The sequence below is a fragment of the Ceratotherium simum genome, chromosome 1 (assembly GCF_057802395.1).
Source record: "Ceratotherium simum simum isolate JZ-2026a chromosome 1, ASM5780239v1, whole genome shotgun sequence".
In the NCBI taxonomy this organism is placed as follows: Eukaryota; Metazoa; Chordata; class Mammalia; order Perissodactyla; family Rhinocerotidae; genus Ceratotherium; species Ceratotherium simum.
Window position 1 is genome coordinate 46462046 of NC_141900.1, and position 7464 is coordinate 46469509.

Consider the following 7464-nt stretch of genomic DNA (forward strand, 5'->3'; position numbering starts at 1 on the left):
AGACTTATATAATATCACTAGCATTGAGAGATATGGGGTATGATATTATAAGGATTGTGGGCATGGTTGGTTGGTATTAATTGCCATTAAGGTATGGAAAAAAGAAAATAATGGCTTTAGGTCATCCAATTCTCAAATCAGTGCATAGTGGAAAAACCCAAAAGTACCTAAGAGACCTTCAACTCCTATAATTCCACTGTGTGCCATCTCTTTACATCTTGGCACTGGAAAAGCTCTAAAAAGTACCAGTGGATAACTACACTAAAACACAAAAGTTGTGTGATGATATGCACATGCCAGCATAATTTGAAAGAAAACATCATATGTCAATAAATATGGCTGGGATAACACTTTTAACTCTATGTCATCTATTGTGAAGATATAAAATAATTGTTTTCTCTCCAAGTATAGACTCAACTTTGTACACATGGAAATCTTTGTAGATTTCCTTTGCAACCGTCCACTCCTGGGTAACTCAGAACCTAGAAACAAAGTTCAGTTTTGATGGTGCCCAGGGCAGGCCACCTCAAGATGCACCACTTTGGTATGCAGATTATTTCGAGCTGAAGACAATAAAGACTCAGAAAACTCAGGAAGAACATTTGAGTTTCCCCTCCTAAACTGCCTAAAGAATTTAAAATAAAAGATCTGTTTCAGGAAGGAGTTATTATCGTGATTGCTGTAATATAATGTAAAGTAGATGTTGCAATAGGAAAGGCACCAAGCCCCTCTTATAAAAAATTCTCTCTCTCCCTGGCCACATTCTCTATAGGTGGCCCTGAAAAGAGTTGTCAGACAAACATTTGCATTTCTATCTCCATGTGAATTGTCTTCTTCCCCTCTGAAATCCCAAACCACCACCCACCCCCAACACCTTCCTCGCCTTTGGCCACAATACTTAAGCAAGCAGCTTAGACAGAAGGAGGAGCTGCTCATTTCTGAGTTTCTCCCATGGATACATGCTATTAAACTTGGTATTATTTTCTCCTGCTAACCTGTCTTGTTAATTAGTTGGCCAGCCATAAGAACCCTAAGGGAACGTGCAGAGGGGGATTCTCCCTCTTCCCCTACAGTTTCCTTTGTCGACCAAGGAAAAATCACAGCAATTTAAACAACAAGTATTTATCTGGGCAATTAGAATTGCAATTCAGGAGACACAGATTTAGGCAGAAACCCAAAATGTGCTCTGGAGACAAAGAAGGCAAAGGTTTGTAAAGATGAAAAGAGATAAATCACACTGGTTGTTTTGCAAGTCGCATATTTGGTGCTTAGCAACAACTGTTACTCCTTGGCTATGTGTGATTGGTTGCTAAGGCCACTGTTAAGGCAAAAATGTTCTTATCTATGAGAGTAAGCACTTTTTTCTATAGGAGTAAGCATTTTTCCTCTTAAGGGAAGATCAAGGTCATAACAGGGAGGCACAGTTCAAAAAGTCACATTCCCTCTGGGCAGAGACCTGGTGTACATGCATAAGCCTCACTTCCTTAATGGTCTCCCAGCTCCATTTTAGAAGCCCCAACATATGTTACTCCATTTTGTTATTCCTGCCCACACCTCTGATTGATAGTTAACAGTTTGTGTGTAAAAATTATTGGAGTTTAAACCATGTCCTCTCTAAGAAATATTTCCAGGTCACAATGAGAACACAATTCTTATAAAGTGACTTGTAATTTGGCCTCAGAGCCTCTTTAGGACAAAAATCCTACACTCCTGTCAAATTTCAGCGTGGTAGAAACTGATGGCCTGACAATTTGCACTGGGTAACTGAGGATCCTGCCTCTTTTTAAAATTTATAACAGCATTTGAATCAGTAGAAGTTAATGTTGGAATCACTTATACTCTTTCTTGTAAAAATTACAGCTAGCTTTTATAGTTGCAAAATGCTTTCTAAAAAAGAACATGGTCTTCTTAAGATAAGTGTTAATTTACCATAGTTACCAAGTATTTAGTAACCGTGTTAATTTAATTTTTAAAATCTTGTGTCATTCTATAGTTTAAGTAGAACTAAAATGCTCTGTTGATTCCTTCGTGAATCCACCAGACATTTTCCAATCACCTCCTATATACACGAGGCATGTGATTGGTGCTAGGAACTTATATTAGAGTATGATAACTGTTGACGCAAATAATCAATAACCAATCTATAGATTAGAGAGAGAGATTTAATGAGCATGAGGACTAGTCCAGAAGTGCTCCCTTCGCCACGAAGAAAGCACTCCAGGGAAGCATGGTTTACAGCATGGTTACGTACTGTTTCAGAACAAAGAACATACATCAAGCATAACAGGAATACAATTCTTTTCCCCAAAGTCACAAGGAGATATTTTGCCACAGTTTAACCTTTACACAGCAAGTCAATTTGACCTTAGTTCTCGGGGAAGAAAAGTTTATCTTCAAAGAATTACTGGTACCAGCATCAGAGAGAGGGAGATATTGCATCCCCATTTTTAAAGAGTGCATTCTTTGCCTTGGGAAAATGTTTGAAGCAGATGTACAATGCATGTTTGATGGGCCATAAGGCAGGCCACTCTGGGAAAAACAAGTTTAGGCCGAATCAGATTTAAACCAGAATGGCTTACTCATATACCACAATATGTGAACAGTTCTTTCTATTCTTATTATTTTCATCACAACATAAACAGTTAAAACATGCACAAGGCTCTGGAAATGCAGATACTCAAGCTGCCTGGAGGAGACAGGAAATTACTATTAAGGTAATAAAACTTGAGCCAGGACTGAAAGGGTTAATAAAAATTGGTCTGTGATTTTTCAGTTGTTCTGCTGCAAGTAGTTCAGCCTGGGGGCATGGAGGAAAGAGAGAGACGGTTGAGAGGAAAGAGGAGGCTGCTAGGACGTGATCTGGAGGATGACCTACTATGGCACCCCGGCTGGGGTATTGGAGAGTCGTCATTGTTCTCTTGTTCTTACTAACTTATCCTGTACAGTCCTTCCTGCTACGACAGGAGTCTGGGCCTTAGTCTTCCACCAGCTTCTAGAACTTATCTGAAGATGTTTCCTTTTCCCTATACTTGGATATTGAGACATGGGTGAAATGGATTCTGTAAATTCCTGTCTTTGATCCCATGATACTCCTATAACAGCTGGTCTGAGAAATTCTTTCCTAACACCCTCTGTTTTGCAGGACACTCGTGAACAAGACCTGGCTTCTCTTCTACCCATGCCATGATTTTGCCAACATTTTTTTTCCTCAAAGGAAACAATGGATTTGTGAGTAACTCTGTGTCATGTAGTTACAAATATATGTGCAGTAGGGCGAAAGTTTAATCCCAACAGTTGCCAATCAAATCCTTATTAGGAAGAAACTGCCACTGTTAAGGAAAAGACCTTGTTAAGCTATTTGGGATAGAAAATAATATTCTGCAGAAGTCAAGGCAGTGAAAGAGAAGGCTCACTATGCTTCAGGAAAGAGGGGACAAAAATGAGAAGAATTTTTTTCTGCTCTTGCAAGCAAAAAAAAAAAATAGGGAAAGGCCAGAGAAGGGAACATAAAGAGAAGTGGTAATGAGAGAGAATAAGGCTGAATTCTATGTGGGGTAAAATGGAATTAGAAGCCTTTAGTGGTATGGGTGGCTCTAGAAATGTTCAAGAACAAACATGTCCAATTAAAATTTGTTATTTACTGTGTGTAATGTAATTGTCCAGCAAAATCTCTGCTCCTTGCAAATCTTGTATTACTGGTTTAATACTGGAGAAGGAGAGATAAAATTGTACAATGCTTGAGTTAATACCATGTGCACATTAAGAAATGACCATAAAACATGAAAAAACAGCAACAACAAGTCAACTCTTCGCCTAGGATTTTGAAGAGAGTATATAATGTTGGTTGGAATTGATCTTATGCATATCCCAAGGGTCTGAGAGACACTAAGTGACATAAAGGTTATACAGATTTATAATGAACAGTTTGAAACTAAATTTTGTGTGTTTCCCAAGTCAGAAAATATTTCATACTCGTTCTCATAGAATACTAAAATTGAATGTTTACTTTAATATAATGAATTAAGTTCACTTGGATTTTTTAAAATAAAAGATGAATAAATGTTAAAGTTTGTATTGTTTCCCTTAGGTTTTTAATAATGAATTCTGCTTGTGACTTCAATTTAGTGTATATTTAGGTATCTGGACAACAACTAGTTCTAGTGTTATATTTAAAGCATTTGTTATCTACCTCTGGGCACTGATGAACTTTTTTTCATACATAATGTCATGTTACTTTGATGATATTCCTGTGGATTGTAGAGAAAAATAATATTGTAGTAAAAATATCACAGTAGAATTATAGTAAATATTCCATAATCATTGATGTGCTAGTATTTATTTCACCCTATAAATTTGATGGGTCAAATATCTCATTCTTTATCTGGGATTAGAAATGCTCCTGGATCTTACTGGTAAATACCCAAATCAAGGCAAGTTTTAAATAGTTTTGAATTTGGATGAATTCATAGAAATTGAGCTCCTATCATATTAAATATGTACACGTAAAAGAAATTACTCTGGGGGCGGGCCTGGTGGCGTAGTGGTTAAGAACACGTGCTCCGCTGTGGTGGCCCGAGGGTTCGCAGGTTCGGATCCCAGGTAAGCACTGATGCACCACTTGTCAAGCCATGCTGTGGGGGCGTCCCATATAAAGTAGAGGAAGATGGGCACGGATGTTAGCCCAGGGCCAATCTTCTTCTGCAAAAAAGAGGAGGATTGGCATCAGATGTTAGCTCAGGGCTGATCTTCCTCACAAAAGAAAAGAAAAGAAAAGAAAAGAAATTACTCTGAGTTTGTTCCCCTTTTGCCTATTTATCCTTATTACTTTACATTTATTACATATATAGTATCTTTATTCCCCTTTGTCCTATTTATCCTTGTTACTTTACATTTATTTCATATTTAGTATATACATGATAACATTACATTTACTATGATTGCATTATAAAGTACATATACTATAGATTATACTTACCTTTACTAATCTATATTTAGTTCATTCAAGGAATCCCTCCCTTATCTGTGTTTCTCAATATAACTGTGATTAAATTATCAAAGCAATTTATTGATGTGTCAATTTAAGATTAAGTTTACTTAAATTTTAAAAACTTATTTTGAGCTATCATAAAAGGACCTTGAAAATGTTTTTTTCCAAATTTAGTTCACTAATGTTTCTTTATCAGTGAACTTAGCTTTATATCCAAAGTTTTTGATGTTTTTGGTATAAACCTAACAGTATTTCTTGACAAATTGCTTTCCAACTACTTGAGAAGTTCTTACAAGTGTCTTTCAAGGAACAGTCAGAAGACAGGGGACTAAATGAGATTGACAAAATTGTCTTTTTCTTAGGACCAATATAAAAATAAGTCCCTTTTGGTTCTGTTCTCTTTTGAGTGCTTTAATAAATATGTACATTAACTCCATTGATTTAAGCTAACTTGGAATTATTATTTGATGAAAATTGTGATTAAAATTGCTTTTAATAATGATGTTGAAAGATTAGGTTTTATTTTTTCCTCTTGCTTTCCATTCAAAATTATAAATGTGCATTCATCATTTCCTCAGCTCATTGTGATATTTAATTCATATTTATATGTGATTTTCTATATTTATAAATAAATATAATTACAAAGAAGCTAAATATTAAAACTTCCATCCATAATAATCATCAATGGAAACAAAAAATAAAAATAAAGCTATTAGCACGTTTCAAAGCTGAACAGTCTGGTTTCATTTTTTAACATCAAGATGCTGCTTTGAAATGTAAAACTTAACTGATTGGTAAAATGCAAGACAACTTTCCAAGCTTAACAAAAAAGTCAACAAAAGTTCTGTTCAAGTTAGAAAGCAAAATATAGATTGAAAGAAAAAAAGTTATGTTTCAGAAAAGTTTACTAGGACTTCGAAACCTAATTCATCAGATGGGGCTTAAAAATACAGAACTTTGTATGTGAAGTAAAAATTTTTCCTGTAAGTGGAAGGAACATCTGGACAGACTCAGATGAAAACAGAATGCCACAATCAGCTTATAATACAAGCCAATTCAAATGGAAAGAGACGATTCTCAAAAAAGAAAATCCATTTTGAGAATAAAGGAACATACTCAAAACCTACAATTTATTCTTAATGATGCTTCATTTTTCATTTGCTTTGTAGCAGCCTTCTACCCAAGGGGCAAAGATCGACAAACTATTCCTTAGTTCCTTAATTTCAGCTGTCCCCTTAACTGTGACTCCGGGGCTGGAATGTATGAAGAGGACAATAAATCAGAAGGAACAAAGAACCCCTTTAAAACTATAAGGCAGAGGGAAGACAGAAAGTATGCTGAAAAATTCCCTTTACATGCATCCTTAATAATTGATAAAAAGTATCTAGTTTGCTGAATGCAGTTATATCTTTTCAAGACGGGTACATTTGTTCATGGTTTTCCCTAACTTTGAGCAGCACAGAGAGTACTGTTTCACATTTCATCATTGATGTTATACTCTAGTCATTTTACTTAAAATTAGAATAAATTGAGTTTGGTTTTAGAAATATTCATACTTGCCACATCCTCAGCACTTTCAAAACACACACTGTACACCCATGTTGGCTTGAAGCAAACCTTCACTTAAACATCCTCTTTTCAAAAGAAATACACTATTGCTTTAGTCAACAATACTCTGAGTTTAGGGTTTCTCTTTGGATAAATCTAACACTTCTGAGACAAGCTTAATTTGCCAACTCCAAAACCAGTACTTTTTAGCCTCTTGAATGGTTATTGACCAGATCTTATCCGAATTTTTCTTTCCTGATTTAAATGTTTTATAATTTAATAGTTGAACTATGTTTTATATGTGCTGAAGTATTGTAGATAATTTTCTTTATGTAAGTAATAAGGCATTTTTGACCTAACAACTAGAAGCAAGCATATCAAGGCAAACAATTGTCATTACTATTTTATTTGTCATTGGAGGATGCTTAAAAGCACAGTTAGGTCAAAGGAAAGCTCAAGAATGAGGGGCTGGTTTGAGGTGCTTTGGAGTAGACTGATTGACCTAGTTATTTCTTGTCTCATGGACCTTGGCGAGATTATGACAGGTTAGGATTGGTAAAATGGTTGTTGGGCAGAACAGTGGAGATGGTTAAGATTTCCTGCTACTAACTCAAAGCAGGGGTGTTGAGAGTGAGAAAAGAAGCTCTGGAAATGATGTACATACACTTCAGCTCCATTGAACTTTGCAGGGAATCTAAAAATGAGCCTGGACCCTCGCAGTGGCCATGCTCACGCATGTTAAACTCATGTGGTGAGGGAATGGTTGTAAAATACAGACAAGTGTGAAGAAGTTTTGTGCTAAGGCAGCATTCTTTCCTTTACAGTATGTAAGTGGTTTCTTCAATTTTTTTATTCTGTTCTTCTTTCTTAAGTTTAGAAGTTAACTCACAATCTTTCTATCTTCTGTTTGTCATTAATATTATAGTAAT